This window comes from Athene noctua, chromosome 9 (genome assembly GCF_965140245.1).
Source record: "Athene noctua chromosome 9, bAthNoc1.hap1.1, whole genome shotgun sequence".
Taxonomy (NCBI): Eukaryota; Metazoa; Chordata; class Aves; order Strigiformes; family Strigidae; genus Athene; species Athene noctua.
The window spans coordinates 6,998,648-7,015,508 of record NC_134045.1 but is presented as its reverse complement, the minus strand read 5'-3'; positions in this window follow the sequence as shown (position 1 = coordinate 7,015,508).

The window sequence follows — 16,861 nt, the reverse complement described above, 5'->3', positions numbered from 1 at the left end:
TTTTTTTGCTTTTAGCACTATATCATCAACACACCAAAACAAGCTAGAGCTTTTTTTCCTTGTGTGTAACCAAATGCAAGTGCTTTCTAAAGGTGTCTCGGCGTTCTCTCTGCGGACCTTTTCACTGTGGTTCAGGCTGCTCAGACGTTGGTAGGTTTACCTTGGTCTGCAAATCCTTGGTCCGTTGATTCACAAGAACTTAGGCTGTTCATCAGGCCTCCAAGTGAGTCACCTTCAGAAAATAGAAATGGTCAAACTTGTAGGCATGCTGCTTTCAGAGCAATTTCTCAGAACTGATCCCTTTCCAAAATAAGATCTAACATGTTTACAGTGCATGGGTCACAGAATACCACTTAAAGATTTACAGATGGGATGTTTCTGAGAAACAGAGTTTTCTTCAAGTGACAGGTCCTGCATATACTATTCTTTCTATAACCCTTGTCTACCATATTTTTTAAAACCTCTGGTTTCCCCTAGGTAGCAGTATTTGATGAACAACTGCATGGCACTGACATCACATTGTTCTCTAGACTTCACAGATGTGAGACTAATAAGCAAGAGTCCTGTGTATCCATCGATCTATGGCAGCTGCAGCATAATCAAACACCAGTGTTATGTATATACATAAGCTACTCTATTATTATAGATCCATTAATAAACTGTTTGCAAGATATAATTATGCACATTAGGTGTGAAGTGCAATCCACTTACGCAAGATCTATGCTTACGAGTTCTACAAAATTCAGGGAGAGGGGGAGAAATTGAGTGGATTGACTTCTTTCCCCCAGACTAATTTTTAGTTCCCTACTACTACAGCCGATGCACTCAGTGAGAATATCCTCACTGAAGTTATGCCACCAGTAGCATGGGGTGTTGCTGATCAGTCCATGAACCCACTGCTGCATGCAGAAACCATCCTGAAATGCTCTAACTCACCTCCAGAGCAGCCTTTCGTGTCTAGCCTGCATACATCAGCATAAAGATCTATCTTATCTCAGGACTCCCAAAACAACCCTAATGAGGGATATGGGCAATGCAGAGGGCCACGAGCTATCAGAGTCAATTCACATCTGTAGAAGCACTTTAGGCAGAGATGGATATAGGGACTACAAATGCAACAACAGGCAGCTTTCAGGACTTGGCTGAGTCCAAAGCTGATACCTAAACACTTTACATCGCACACGGAGATAAGAGACATACCACAACACTTAAACAAAATGATCTAATTCTGCATTCTGAGTGGGAAGCTGCCTACCAGTTAAAAAATGCTAAGCACGGCAGGTATGAGGGAGGAAGCAGCACCTAATGTCTCTCTTCTCCAAACCAGGCTACAAGACAGATACATCTCTTCACTCCAGATACTAAAGCTGGAACCTTTTTCCTAAACGAAGATGCTTGCAGGTGCTACTTGAAATAACTGAATGGGACTCTCCCTTATCAGAGCATGACTCCTGCCTGCCTTTGTTGTTCCCAAGCATTTGGAGGACTCAGCCAAGACATAGGAGACCTTTCCACACTGAAGCTGTCAAAGCCCATATTCCCAGCCTCCCCAGCAGGCACCCTAGTCACAATGACTCTCACACTGGAGTAGCTGTGGTCACACCTCTGCTTCAACCTGGATTACTACCACAGTGCAACAATAGACCTAAGTCTTCATTTAGGCTTGCCCGTGAAGAGTCAGTAAAAAAAACATTCTTTCCCAGCTGGGTGATTTGGACACCCTGGGCTACTTCTGGTTTTGAGCACTGTCAGTTCAACAGCGTGCTTCACAAAGAAATAGCCTTTGTTTCAATAACATACATGTGGAGCATCTCCCACAAAAGCAAGGCCTGTACAGCCTAGACATCCACCTGAATACCTCTTCTGACACTTGCATGCCAGCAACTGATCATAAGAAGTTCAGGAATGAGAAACTATGGAAGTAGTGTGATACCAGGTGCAGGTGTCTGATGTAGCAAAGGTGGCCTCTGATTATTGAGCTTGGCACTGTCTTGGGAAAACACATCATCATAATGAATTGAAAATCTGTTTAAATTCTTACAATTAACCAGAAGGATAAAGATGTTTTTCTAGAAACCAACATGAAATGAAACTTGAGAACCAATTATTCCTCCAATGCAATGGAAGCTGAACTATACAAGTAGAGAACTAAACCAGATTATCCCAGAAGGCTACTTGACTTTCATACTGGTTGTTTGGAACAGTGACAATAAGCAAAGAAGATATACATGTCTATGATCCTGTGCTATCTATACATGTTTTGGTAATGGAACTACGCCACTTATGTTAAAAACCCTTTTTTCATCTTAATCACAGCACAAACTGTGAAAAGAAACATTATCTGAACTCAAGAGACTCCACTGTCTGACAAGCAGAGGGCAGGACTGCGTGCCTCTTCCAGCTTTGCCTGAGGCCTGCTAAGTGACTTTGGGCATATCTCTTCACCTCTCATGCCTTGGTTCCCCCACCTATCAAACAACCCAAGATCTCCAGATGAAGCTCTTGAGATCTCTATGTAAAGAGCCAGGCACTGTCATTATCCCTAATGTTAAGCAATGAGGAGAAAGTTTAACTGAGCACAAGGCATGACTCACCCCAGCCTACATACATAAAAGGAAGTGTTTAAAAATTGCCTTTGTGAAATTAGTTCTGAAGATGCTGTTATCGGTATATGGGCAATGCTAATTGCACTCAGCAGTACATTGTTCAGACATAGCTTTTTCTGTGTATTATCTACTGTCCTGCTATTAGCCACACTGGCTCATTATGTTGCATTGCTTAATCCATTAAAAACTGCTTCAAATGTATATGCATGGTTCTGGGGGGTGGCATGCTGTGGTAGAGAGCCTTTTAGACATTTGAAAAAAAAAAATATTAAGCACAAGAAGACATAATCTTGTAGTTGTTCTAGAAGTCCCTGCAGAGTTTCAGATCTCAAGGGCTTCCAGGAAGCCACATGAGAATGGACAATGCAGACAGTTTCAGTTCCTCAGGCCCACCACAAGCCAGCTGTAGTACTCTGGCAGCTCAGAGTGGACATGAAGTTGCCCACTCAGGATATCTGAGGTTTTCTTCCACCTGGATGAATTGGGGTGACACTAAGTAGTCAGAAGCGGAGTGCCTGTCTAGGAAACAGCCAAAACACGCATGTGTTCTAGTAGCCTCCACCAGCCAGATCTCTATCTGACAAACTAGATGCAACATCTTCTCTCTGAATTAATTATATTTGCTCCTCTTCTGTTTCCATCCCCAGGATTTTTTGGCTTTGGGTTGTTTTTGGGTTTTTTTTCCCCCTCCTGTTAGCACACACAACACTAAGAAATTGGTTGACGCACAGCGAGTTCCTTTCTGATATGGGAGAGGAGCTCGTGTTCAGGACAGCACAAGTATCTGGTCCTGCAGCCATCCCTTCTTGTTCCTGCATGAGCAGCACAGGGTATGTTCCAATTCACAGCATGGAAACCAAACACCTGTAGGGATAGCTGTTCCTGGGTTGAATTTGAACTGATGGGGAAGAAAGCTAAACAGAGGGTGACTCAAAGCCCTGTTCTTGTTCCACATGTGAGTGTTTATCACTGAGCAAGCTGTGTTATAGTCTGTTATACTTTTGGTTATACTCAGTACCACTGTTAGAGGTGATTCAGTCTTGGTACAGAGAGTGTCCAAACGACTTCAGATTCAAAAGATTATTCTTGTAAACTTTGAATTACTACTCTTTCCTCAGATGCAGTGGTGGAAAGCAATTGCATTTACAAAGCTTTACCTTCTCTATGGTCAAAGCAGAAATGAACTCCCAACTGTAATCAACGATTTTAAGACTTTGCCCAAGTGAAATAAAAATATCAAACTTCATAGGAGAGGAGATTTGCCACAGGCACATCTTAGCTGAAAGTGTTTCGCCGATGAGAAACAAAGTTTATGTACATAAAGATCCCTCCTTCAAAATTCCATGTTTGTTTAGAAGAGTCAGACAACTCCAGAGGATTTATCAGCATAACTTACATTCAGCTTAATGAGAATTGTGTTAAAATCTCCTGTTACACTTCTAGAAGTTTTCCTGAAGGTATTAGTTAAGGTTTTTATACTGTCATTCAGTCCTCTTGGTCACTCACACTTCATCCACCTTTATGACACATGCCCAACTTTAAGTCTGCCTCATAAAAGGTTGCAAAATGTGGACTTTCAAGCCATCAAATTATTTGAAATATCTTGTTCTTAAAGAATTAATTTCATTTTAAAGGTGAAAGTTGCATTTCAGAACTGAGCAGATCTCTGCCATCCTGTTACATGCTAAACACATCAAAAACTTACATTTCCATACACCTAACACCAGGCTGCCACATCATATCATGACAAATGGTTTTTCAGCTGTTTTGTTGTGCTTTCAGATAAATCAGTGCTCCACTTAAGTAGATGCAGGGACTGGGAGACAAAGTCATGAAGCATGTCGTCTAATTAGACATTCAAGGCTAGGAAGAGCTGCCACCAGTTACAGATGCATCACCGAGAGGTGAAGTCTCTCGCTGAGGCTGATACTGGAAATTAGCAATATTTAAATTTGTGTCTCAAATCAAGTCCGCAAGGAAATATTCCTCTATCAGCACATTCCATCATGGGCAGGTTTGGAGCACTCTAGCACAGGGGGTGCCGACCGCTGCTTTCATTATGGAGTTTGCAAAGTTAAATACTTGGCGCTACCAAATGCTGCCTGCCTAATGTCAGCTCCAAGAAAGGAAAGAAAAACCCATTTCTTGGGTGTGTACTGCTGAGGGAGCTGCCTTTTCACCTTCTTTTAATACAGTGCTGTTATTGTTTTTGTTCACATTGATCTTATCCTTTGAGAATTTGGAAGGGATTTCAAAGAGGCAGGGTGTTGATAGGAACTTTGTTTTCATGCTTCTCCTCTGTTGCTAGAGCTATTTGTTTTTACTGACTAGGAATTAGGATGGCCCCAGTCCTCCACCTTGATTGAAATGGGTGTGCCCTGGGTCAAAATGAAGTCTCATAGACTTTCCCTTGACTTTTTAAGAGTACAAAAGTTTCCCCCATGCAGATTTGATTGCATGTTCCAGGTTGAAGGGTGTATTTACAGCTGTTCCTTTGCCTTCCTTATGTCCCAAGACAGATTTCTCAGCACACTCTACCATAGGATTTTTCTATTAGATGTAGATTTCCCCCCCTCAAGTCTTCAGCATTGTAATTTGTTATGTTTGTGCTTTGCTCCCCCTACCCTGTGCTTACCAACAGGAAGGAGAGCAGCAAGCCATTTGAGCCAACGCTGCAGCAGCAGCAAAAGCAGCAATGCATAGGAGCAGCAGAAGTTGCTCATCACCTTTGTGATCTCTGTTAGCAGCAACATTTGTAGATGCCCATTTAAGTTTGAGACTGACCCAGAGAAAAAGGAGAAACAAAGGTCACTTCCAGTTTCACCAGAAGGAAATTCCAGTGGCTACTCCAAGCCCATAATCCAACCCTGATTAATGTGTATCAAAAGCAGATCTGGTTTCAGAGATCCTAGATTTTGAACAATCTTAACTGTTTGAGGGGGAAAAAAAAAAAAAAATCACCCTTGAAAGCTGAAGGAGAAAAAGTACAGCTCAAATACAAAGTTGAATCCTGTCACAGGGGAGTTAACAAATGACAACATTCTACACAATCACAGGCTACTCTGGGGAGCATTAAAACAAAGGTAGGCTAGTTTCCTCAGGATTTGCATCTTCATTCTCCCCTTTCACCCATACCACCTAATTTAAAGGCTTTTGAAGGAATTTCTGAAACCCACTTTCCCTCCCACTCTCAAATTTACTTGAAGTTGACCTGCAAACTCAAAAATTCATGGTGTAGAACAAAAAACAATCCATAGGTGTAGTGATCTCCTACACCTTGCTTTACTCGTAAGTCCAGTGTCAAACTGGAGTTTGTGTAGGGTGAGACTACTTTTTAGACAGAAAGTCCTTTTAGGACAAGGAGAGTGACTCCTGAACCTCTCACAAGAAACATCTCTGTATCAGCTGAGATTCCCAGGCTGGAGCCAGACCAACCAACCCGTGTCCACCACGAAGATCTGTCATTTTGGCGGGTTAGCACCTGGCTGGCAGATCTTCAAGTCACAGCTCCACTTCCAGATCAGAGTCAGAGCACTCAAGGCTTCCAAAAATAAACCCATCACCAAAGTTCTCCCATTCAGCCATAACGCAGCAGTATCATTCCCTAACCTCATTCTCAGAAACAGCTGAGATTTTTGGCTGCATTTTAAAACAAAAAGGCAAAGAGGAGGAAAAAAGCAGGGGGTGGAAAACAGCTTGAGGGAAATGCCTGGCATGGAAAAGCTTTAGCCTAAATAGCTGAGCTTTGGCAAAGCTGTAAGCAGTCAGACTGCTTCTTACAATGAAAACCACCCGACACACTTGATCGGTGCATATCCACTCATAAAAATGCAGACACCTCTTGTATCTACAAAAAACCTGTGCTCCACAGCAGATAGGGTGAGCAGTAATGAATGGGTTCAAATCACAGCAGCAAGATCAAGATTAGGTAACAGAACATTTAACTTTAAATATAACTTGAGTCCTGGGGTAGATTTCCCAGGAGAAATCAGTTTCCATCACGGGAGGTTGTCAGAAGCAGATGGAGCGCAACCATCCCTGCCATAGCAAAGAGCAGCTAAAGTGAACCAGGTGACCCACTGAGACTTCTCAATATTTATTTTGCACACAATCATTTACACATACTAGCAATGAGCAATAACGTTTTGCCCTTAGTAGAAGGGGAGTCAAAGTGATCTATTTTTCATATCCATGTTTTAACAGAGACGGTATCTCTACCTCCATCTGACAGAAGTGATGAAGCAGAGGCACATGGAGGTTGTGTGACTTGTCCACAGTCATAGAAAGCTAATTTGGGTAGGGTTGATGACACCAGTATTTAGAGTTCTGCATTCATCACTTCTCAACCCAAATAGTTCTCCTCACTGGGAATTTCAGAAAAGTTCACACACATTTTTATGGCCACTGATTGATGGAGTTCCTTTTTTGGGCTGCTGCTGCTTCTGCTCTAGGGTTTATCTGAGCCCAGTACCCTAGGATCTTCTTACAGCTACCTCATTCTCTCTTCTTTTCTCCAGCCAGGGGATTTCCACTCTGTCAGATCCAAGGTTGCATATGTCCCTTTTATCTAGCAGTCTGCTGTGCTTCACCTTTCTGAGGAAAGATGGGGAGGAAAAAGCTTCCATCCCCAATTTTCATCATCTGCTTTTCAACTCCTTCCCTTCACTTCCAACCTAGCAGGTCTTCACTATACATCTAACTACTTCATCAGATAGGGATTCCTGTTTATTTGCTGTTTCTGTCCCTTCTATTTCAAGGCTTCATTTTAATTGTAGAAAGCCAAAGAGGAATTCTGTGGGAATCAGAGGAAGTCACTTGAGAGTGTCAGAAGATTCAACAGAAGAACATTCTACCACTGCCCAGCCAAGCATGTCTGGTGGGCAGCTCATGACCCTGGGAACAGCTTGTTTCCTCACCACTTCTCTCTTGCTCTTAACGGCAGCTTCCTTGATGTTATCATGTACCAACAAATTTATGAGTATCAGTGTTGAGCTTCACAGATCTTTTGAGATCCAGAGGTTTTTGGTTTCTTTCACCCCATCATCTTCTAGACTTGATTTTCATGTCCTTCATATATTTATAGTCATTTTCTCAGTAGCACCAAATTGTTCACCTGTTTTTCTTTGGTTTGCCTCTAGATGGGAAACAGCTACAATTAATTCAGGATCTGTTCTCATTTTGCACTCTGCAGACTGATTTCCCACAGTGTTGGATCCCGGCCTCTATCACATCTGCTCTCACTCAGTTTGGCAACGTACTCATTTTCCGCCGTGGTATCTTAATGGCTCTTTTCTGCTCTCAAAAGAAGTCTACTGGCGTTTCAGTTTTGCCCTTTAATATATCTTTATCTGGCAGGAACCTGAAGCAACATTTATTTCCAAAGATGAAAACCAGGTATGCTCTTCATGCTGCTGTTTTAGGGTCAGGAAGGCATACATTTGGCCACCCAGTTTAGGCTTTTTGTCTCCGGTAAAAGCCAGGTAAAGATTCAAGGGATTCGCACCTTTGGCTTCACTAGTAACCGGTCTGGATAAAAGCATGCTGAAGACAACCTGCAACAGCACTTGAGGATTACCTTCCTGACAGATCTGCCTGCAGGCAGCATAGTCCTTCATCACCTCCGAGGTAAAGCTTGCAGATTGTTATGAAGGGGAAAACAAGCTTAACAAACCGTTACTTTGCAGCTCCTTCCCAAGTTGTCATGGCAGACCTGTTTCTCTCTGCCAAAGGAGAGACATAGTCTGGGCACTGCTTAGATGAGAGGAGATGAGACAATGGCCAGGTAAATTGTTCTTTGCAGAAGATACTAATTCAAACACTTTAACTTTCATGTAAGAACTGCCAATAAAGCATTTCAGAGCAGAGCTTTAAGGTTCAACTCTCCCTGTGTCAAGGTGTGTCACCCACGACATTATATGTCTTGGTTGCAAAAGGCTGAATTTCAGTGGGTTTTCTCCCCCAAGCTGGACATTGCTGGAGCTTTATCTCCCATAGAAGCAGCCATAGATACCTGAGTGTCTCCAGGAAACCACAAAGCTGGGAAAAGGCTCCACTTTCTGTCCACTAAAAAAATACCCTACTAATTTTAAATCCAATTATTTACAGTCCCTAAATTACTTTGGAGCATGCTGAAATTAAAGCTGGTTGAGTCAGTCTAGTCTTTAGGTAACCAGAGCTTGGTGTCAAAGCCACACACCACTACCATCCCCACCCAGGCACGGAAGTACAGAAAATCCTAGCAGTACTCTCCTGTGGGTCTGTTTCCCAGCATTTATCACTAACACTGCATTTAGGAATAACATGATTGTCAGCAAACATCTAACAAAAGCCCAGAAGCACCGTGCAGTGATTGAACTCGCTGCCCGGGGAGCTTCTTGCTCCTGCGGCTGCTGCCTGCACACCAGCTTTCACACCGCTTCATGAGAGGAGCGTGCAAAGCACTTTGAAAGTCAGGTCTGCACATTTTTCTCTGAAGCTGCCTGTAATCCACCTTTTTTTATGCTTACATAGGCAAAACTGAGTACCTCAGGTGACTAGCAGCAGTCCCAAGCACGGACATGGGCTGCTAAACACGCTGCCACCCTTGGTTTGAAAGCACCAATCTTCCTCCACTTTTGTTTCTCAAACACCTGTATTTAATGACAAACAAGAGCTTTTCGCCAAGAAAGCAGCGTTGCCACAACGCAGAAGTGAGAAAACAGGATCACGAGCCCCAAGTTATTAAATGCAAGAAGCTACATTTAAAATGCAGTCAAAGCAGAGGTGTGCATGAATATGGACATAAAGCTGGGTCTCTCCATCTCGATTCCTCTGCACTGCCTTTGAACTGAAGAGGAAATGCTCGTGGCAATGCAGGATGCAAAGCTGATTATGCTTTGCTCTGTAAGAAAACATATGTAGCCAGGGAACACATGACTGCCAAAAGATTAAAAGGAGACAAAAATTCAGCACTTTGTCTTCATTATCAGTTCCGCAAAGTATTTGGTTTTTTTTTCATCCCGCTTTCTCTTCAAAGGTTTCAGAAAGCATATTAGCAACAATAAAAGAAAATATATCCCAAATCCTGAGAGCAGAGATAGGGAAACTGAGGTGTAGTTGTATTCCTGCTCACCTGCATAAAATGGGCTAGAACAAAGCAGCAATTCAAAGACCTCAAGTTACAGCCTCTTTCTTCTGGAGCAACTAGTTATATTCCCACCAACTATTCACTTACAGGCTTGTGAAATCTGCCCAGCACTGAACTCTCCCCTAATGCATCCTTGCCCTGTCCTCCTCTTAGTTCACCAGATGTTTCAGAAACTCTTGGACCATTGCAGAGATCATGTTCCCTCTCACTTGCCTGCGTTTTCCATTAATCTACACAGAAACTATTTAAATACCTTTATTGTCTTTTTTATTTTAATTTTAAGCATGTGAAGCCTTTGCTATGACAAGCGTTCCCCAGCAGTTACGCCTGTTTCTCTACTGATGAACCTCTAACTTCAATACAGTGCCAAGCACCTGCGAGAGATGCATGTTCAAAGAGACAATTAGAATTTCGTGGGGTACTGAGCCAGCAGCAGCTATTAAAACAATCATCTGGGGCAGAAGGTGCTCCAGCTGCTGATGGCCTGGGAGGGTAAGAAAGGACCACTTTTCCATACCTGGCACTCCTGGTGCAAGAGAGACACACATACCCAGCACAGAGCTCAGATATGCATACTTCAACAGCAGCAAAACATAAGCATCAGCCTAATTTTTCCTCCAAAGTTTCATTACTCTTGTGGGATTTTCTTGCAAGATGTACTGTCCTAGCCCCAAGGGGTTGGCTTGTCAAGCACAGCTTTATCCTGACTTGTACAAGCAGAAATACTAGATCAAGAGCAGCTGCTTTCTTTACATTGCCAATATGTTTCCAATGACCGGTGCTTGCACTGTGCTCACAAGTACAGCCCCAGTTCAGGAAGACATTTATTCAGCACATGCCTAAAAGCCATTGACCTGAATGAGACTCAAGCTTGTGCTTCAGATTTGTTCTGAATCAAGGCCTGAAAGACAGGATATTTTTTTCTGCTCATTTAAACACTGAAACCCAAGACTGTAACACAGTATATTGAAATGTCCCTCTACCGCTGTTCCATCAGCTCATGAATCTTGTGGAAAGGCCATCAGTTACAGGTTGCTGCAACTGTGGTAAAAACCAAACCTTACATTTATCTTTCCACAGCATACATTAATGACTAAGATGTACGATGTTTTCTTGCTATCAGATTTAGAAAAGTTTTGGAAGCTTGTGGCATATGATGGACTCTTTGAAATGTTTTCCTTGGATTGAATATCAGGTTGCATTTTGATTAAGAGAAATACATACCATGGGAAGGCAGGCAGTGATGAATTAACAATTTCCTATCGCTTTCTCAGGCTTACTATTTATTTTAGGTGGAACAAATTTGTGTCAATTGAATAATTCCATAGAGGCATTGATTTATTTGGAATTTAAAGGTATAGTAAAGAAAACATTCAAACAGTTTTAATCATAAAGGAGTATATAGTTTTGCTTAACTCTAGGATTTTTAAAAAAGGACCAATTATTTTCTAGGCTGTGGCAATTTCCAAAAATCTTTCTCTTGATATCAACAGCTTAGGTTGAGGCACATTGTTTCTAAAAACCAAAAGAGCACTTTTTAGGTTTCTGCTATGCAGCACTAACACCAAAGTAGCCTCATCTGTCATGTTCCACTGCCATCTGCCTTTATGATTATTTTAATTAGAAATACCCAAAGGAGCCAACACTGGGCCCCACCCACACCAAAGTGGGGATGCTGAAGACAAATAACTAAGTAACCCACTGAAACCAGCGCTTGCTTCCCTGATAGCTATTACCCTATTGAAAAGGTTTTGGAAAATGCAGTTACAATAAACTTCTCCATCACTAAGGGCAAGACAATTGGTCTATATTTTGGTCGAAAAATACAACAGTAGTAAAGCCAGTGAATTATAAGCAAGTCTGACAGCTGTGCTCAGAGGAACATAGCTGCAGATGAAGCGTCACGCCAGCGGTCTGCCTGCGCTGGCCACTGCCATGAAGATGTCCCCAAGCAGGCTGGTACCTACAACCACATTTCCAACACCAAAAAAGCGTGAGTAAAAGCCCCAGAAATACTGACAGTGTCTTCAGAGTACTGATGCAGCTGAAGCCATGCATTCTGTCACATGGAGGAGACAATTTACAGCCTGAGCTGTTTTCGGGGCTGGCTGCTGGAGATCATCTCCTGCAGAGCACGGGGCTGAGAAAAGGGAGCTGCAATCCTCCATGAGGGCAGACAACTGCCACCTCCAGTGATGATCCAGCCCGGTCCCAAGATCATACGATGAGACACCCACCACCCACTTGTGCCATGGCATCTGCATGTGCCAGACCTATGGAAACTTGGAGAAACTCTCCCAGTGTAAAACCTACTGGTGCCTCCCAGCCATCCTGAAGTAATTCAAAGTTTGGACTACTGCTGTTTCCCAGGGCTCCCCATACACTACCAGAAAACAGATATGCAAGAACACATAAATTAAATGAGGAATGGGGCTGTGGATCCTTTAGATTTAAACAAAGAATTGGATCACGTGCCATAATTACAGCCTTTGCAGGCAGCAAATGCTTCAGTCAAGTTCACACTCCTTTAATTAAAAGGGCTATATCTCCTTCCACATTAAATACCCTCATCTAAATAATGAACTTCCAATACACACGACCCCATAAATACTGCCTCCAGATTGCATATTTATTATCTTCAATAAATAAGGCTATAATTTCTACTACTAACTAGTTATGAATAGCAGTTTAAAATAACAAAGCAGCCATTCAAATGCAAAGTTGAAATGGCATTTCAAGTCCTAAAATTGTTTGACATTGTCACTAACGAGAGCCATTCTGCTCCAGTCAGCAGCCTGTTGTCACAGAGCTGGACACCCCAGAGACTCCTACCTCTCCATCAAGCTGAGCTCAACTTGGCCCTTGGGTTCAAGCTAATTGGAACAGGCAATGGACGGCCAGAGCACGACCTCCTCGGCTTTGTTTACGGAGGAAGCTCTTCTCATTAGGTAGCTGGATGGGTCTGCACATTGCTGGGAGACAAATATATGGACTTTCACTTGTAGGTCAGCAGTTCAGATCTGATGGGGATGAGTAATGACAAGCTAATTGATCTCAGATGGCCATTTGGTGGTCTCTGCAAAATGAATTTGGTGGTCTGGGTTCATGTCTCAAGGGACAAGCATCCCTGTCATAGAAAAACCAGCACTGCGCAGCTCTGCAAGGAGACATGAAAAACACCCTCTTATTCTTGGAGGGGGTCCCCTTGCAGCAGGGCTGGAGCACACTGACAGCTGGAGTTGAGAAGCTGGCTCTTACTGAGAAACTTCAGCAGCTCTGAAGGGTTTCTCAGCCTGCTCCTGCACTCCCAGTGAAGGAGACGAGGGTTTGCTAACAGCCCCTTTGCGTGCCGGGGAACTTGATGCCCACGCCTAATTGGAGAAACACTGACGATGTTCTCTTCTAATCAGAAACTACTGTTTGCGTTATGGCTCTCTAATAATATATCCCCTGTCCTTCCAGCATACGAGGAAAAACATGACCCTTTGCAACTCATCTACTGACTAAAATTAGTGATTTTTAACTGTAATGCATTTCTTAAATTATGTCCAGTGGGGCAGAAAGAGCCTCAAAATCTCCTGCTCTCAGGAGGGTCATTTATTCTGACAGAAATGCTAAAGCATATATCTTTCTGTCACAGCTCTGGCCCTCAGATGAATTTCTAGATACCGTATTGCTTTTTTTATTTCTTTCGTTTAAACATTATTAATTGCCTCCCAGCCCTCTTCGCTGAAAACAATTGTCTGGGGTCAGACTTGAGGGCTGTTGTTTCCATTCCTGCTATGCACAAAGGACCGCTTCATTACAAAGCCTCTCTGGGGGAGCTGCAAACGGACTGATCCTGCTCTCCCACTGCTTAGTCCTGGACTAGCTGTTTTAGTACTGAAGTTGCTCAGCAGGTTTGCTCCTGATTTGCACGGACAAGCAAACCTCAGCCTCTCCAACAGGATCAACCTAAAGCCAGAGGTACCAAGGCTGAGGTGTGCCTCCCAAAAGGGCTCTAGAGCTGGGGGGGGTCAGCGCATCCCCCTTTTCGTAGCTGGGTTCCTCAGAAGCAGCAGCTCCACCAGGTAAATGAGGAGAACATCTCCTCCCTGGTGCCCACAGCCAGCCCCACGGGGGTTTCTGCTTTGGTTGTCCCCATGGGAAGCTACCTTGGAAAAATAGTAAATACTCCAAGGAGGAAGTCTGCTGGGGTCGGTGGGGAGGTGAAGCACAGCTTTGTTCTCCATCCCAGACGCAGCACACGGCCTGGGGCAAGCCCTCGAGCCCCGGGGCTCCCACGCGGCCACGCAGCTGGTGCGGGCACAGGCTCTGCCCGCACACGGCCCCGGTGCCCGGCAGGAGGAGGAGGAGGAGGAGATCCAGCTCTGCTGGCACCCGCAGCAGGGACAGGATGGCATGAGCTGCCCTTCTCCCCGCCAAGCCCTTTGCACTCCAGAATGTGCAGAGTAACAACCAGTTCGTTAGCAGTGGGAAAATACACGGGGGCACTCAGAGGGAAAGCACTGGAGAACCAGAAAGCGCTGTATTTGCATGTATAATGGCCATGTTTGCTGCTCCCTCTCCTACTCCCCCTCACCTTCCCCTCCCTGCTTCTGCTGCCATAAATTAGGGAACAAGCCGGAGGTGCGCCTATGCTCATCTGCTGGTAATTTGGTTGAGGCAGGGTGTAGCCGCGGCATGCAAATACATTCTTGCTTCCTCTTCTGCCTCAAACAGGGGCCTTTGCACCCAGCTCTGCCGGCGAAGCCAGCGGTGGAGACCTACATGCCCAGCGCCAGACGCTGCACCCCGGCCGCCGCCGCGCCTTGTGGCTGACCCCAGCCGAGGCAAAGCTGGCTCCGGTGGCATGGAGCCAACGCACCACGTCCCGCATCGCTTCTCTCCCCCATGGCAAGTACACCGGGGCTTCCCAACAGCTCCTGTCCCTCCAGGAGGGCACTGGCAGGGTTTCATCCTTCACATAATTTTAGCCTGCTTTAAATTAGGAGAAGGGCCTGGCTGGGCACAGCATGGGAGCGCCGAGGCCATTGCTCCCAGCACTTCCCAAGCCTCCCTGCCTGCTTTTGGGGCACACAGGGACAAGCAGGAGGACAGCCCCACACCCGAGTCACAAGCTGCCCAGCTCTCAGCCTGCTTCCCCCAGGCAGTCAGGGCCACCACGCTCCCTCTGTGCATGCTTGGTTCCCGTGCCAGCTCTGGGCAGGATTTACACTGGAAACAGCTTAGTCCAAGTTAGAAAACATCATGCTTTCTAGGAGGGTGCCAGCACATCTCTCAGCAGGAGGAATACTAACCAAGCCCAGGCACCAGCACATAGCCCTGCAGATTTCATTGCAGTGGCTGTACCCGGATGGGACCAGGACCCTTTTCAGGGGGTGCAGCAGGCTACAAGGACCAGGCAGAGGAGACCCAAGCTCCCAGCAGGCACAAGAAGCAGTGCGGAGAGCAGCAATCACTCTCTAGATCTACTACCACAACTCGCCTTCCTGCTGCTGTGGTTGTTGTTGTATTCAAATCAAGGTCTGATGTCAAAAATAACCGTGGCTAATGCCACTTGGTCCTCATCAGCCATTTCAGCAGATTTGTTTCAGCCAGCAGCAACCACATCCCTCCCAGTTGCCCCAAGGGCTGGGGTCTAAGCAAGGACCCTCTCCCAAGCTGCTGCACCCTCCTCCTGAGTCATGTCAGCCACATGCAGCCATGCTGGTGCCAGAGCCTCAGCCTTTTCTCTTCCATTTCCAGCATGCAGAGGGCAAGTCAGACTAACTCCCAAGCATCCTGGCAAGGAAATATTCAATTTGCTTGCACCCAGCCACCCCAAACAAGCCATCCTGTAGCAGTAACTGCTGTCCCAAAACACCCAGCTGCATGTGGGCAGCAGCATATATGGGGAGGCCATCTGCAACATCCAAGACATTTAGTAGAAGAGAACATACAGGTGTATATGTGCTTGATGCTCCTACCTCACTGTAAAACAAACAGCCTTCCTGCAAGGCCACGTTCACTCATCTGAGCACCTCCGGTGAGCTTGTGGCACACATGGCTCACCACATGAAGAGGAAGAAGCACGCCTGGTCCTCCTCCATGGCAGGAGGGTAGTTTGAAGAGTTGTTTGATAACCCACAAGGTTTTGTGTCTCTCAAACTCCCCATGAATCTCATCTGAGAGTCTGCCAGTGTATTCACTCCAGTATTGGGTTTAGGACCAAAAGCTTTTACCCCATCCCTTTCACACAGCAGCATCTTGTACTCTTTCCACCAAAGCTTCTCCCTCAAAGCACTAGATGACGCCAGCCTGGGAAGAACCCTCTGGTTTCAAAACATTTCTATATGCATGCACTCCAGCACACACGCTTGCATTTGTGCTTGCAGGCCCTGCTCACCTCTGCATTCAAACAGCAAATTTCTAAAACACCACAGGGCAAAGGCACATTTAATTCCTAGCAAGGCCTCCACAGAAAAGACCCCAGCAGCTCCTTAGACTGCACTACTGCTATTTCCAGGCTTCTGGACTAGAAAGTCCCATTCTAAGATCCATAAATGATTCCTGAAGTTACTGAGAGCCCTAACTTTTTTTTTCTCTAGGAGACACTCCTGTTTTAGCATCTCTCTGCTTCAACACCCAGACCCACAGCATAGCCCCACAGAACAGCACAACCCCACTGCTCCATATTTACCTGTTCTGCAGTACTGCTTTCCTTTCTGTAGGGAGCAGAGCCTCAAGCAGCTCCCCAGCCTGAAATCAGGTGCATAAGCCCTTACTCTTTGTAAGAGCATCCCCAGCACCCCTCTAGGGGCACACCCAGCCTGGTTTATAGCCCTGAGGGCAACTGCTCAATACTCCTCAGGTGTGGGGCTCCACAGGTGGCTGGATGAGCCCTTCCCCATGCCTGCCCCTCTGCAACCAGACCCACAGGCTGCCCTCCCGCTGCTCACCTCCCTGTTCCCAAAGAGACCCTGTGCCCAAACCCACCGCACTGCTGGTCTGGAGGGCAGGGCCCATGAGGGGATGCTCTGGGGCACACATCCACCAGGGAGGATTCAAGGGTTAATTTTCCCCTTGAGTATGGGAAGCTTCGGTATGAGGGAAGCAGGTGCCTACGTGAGCAGGGTTAACCTTGTGT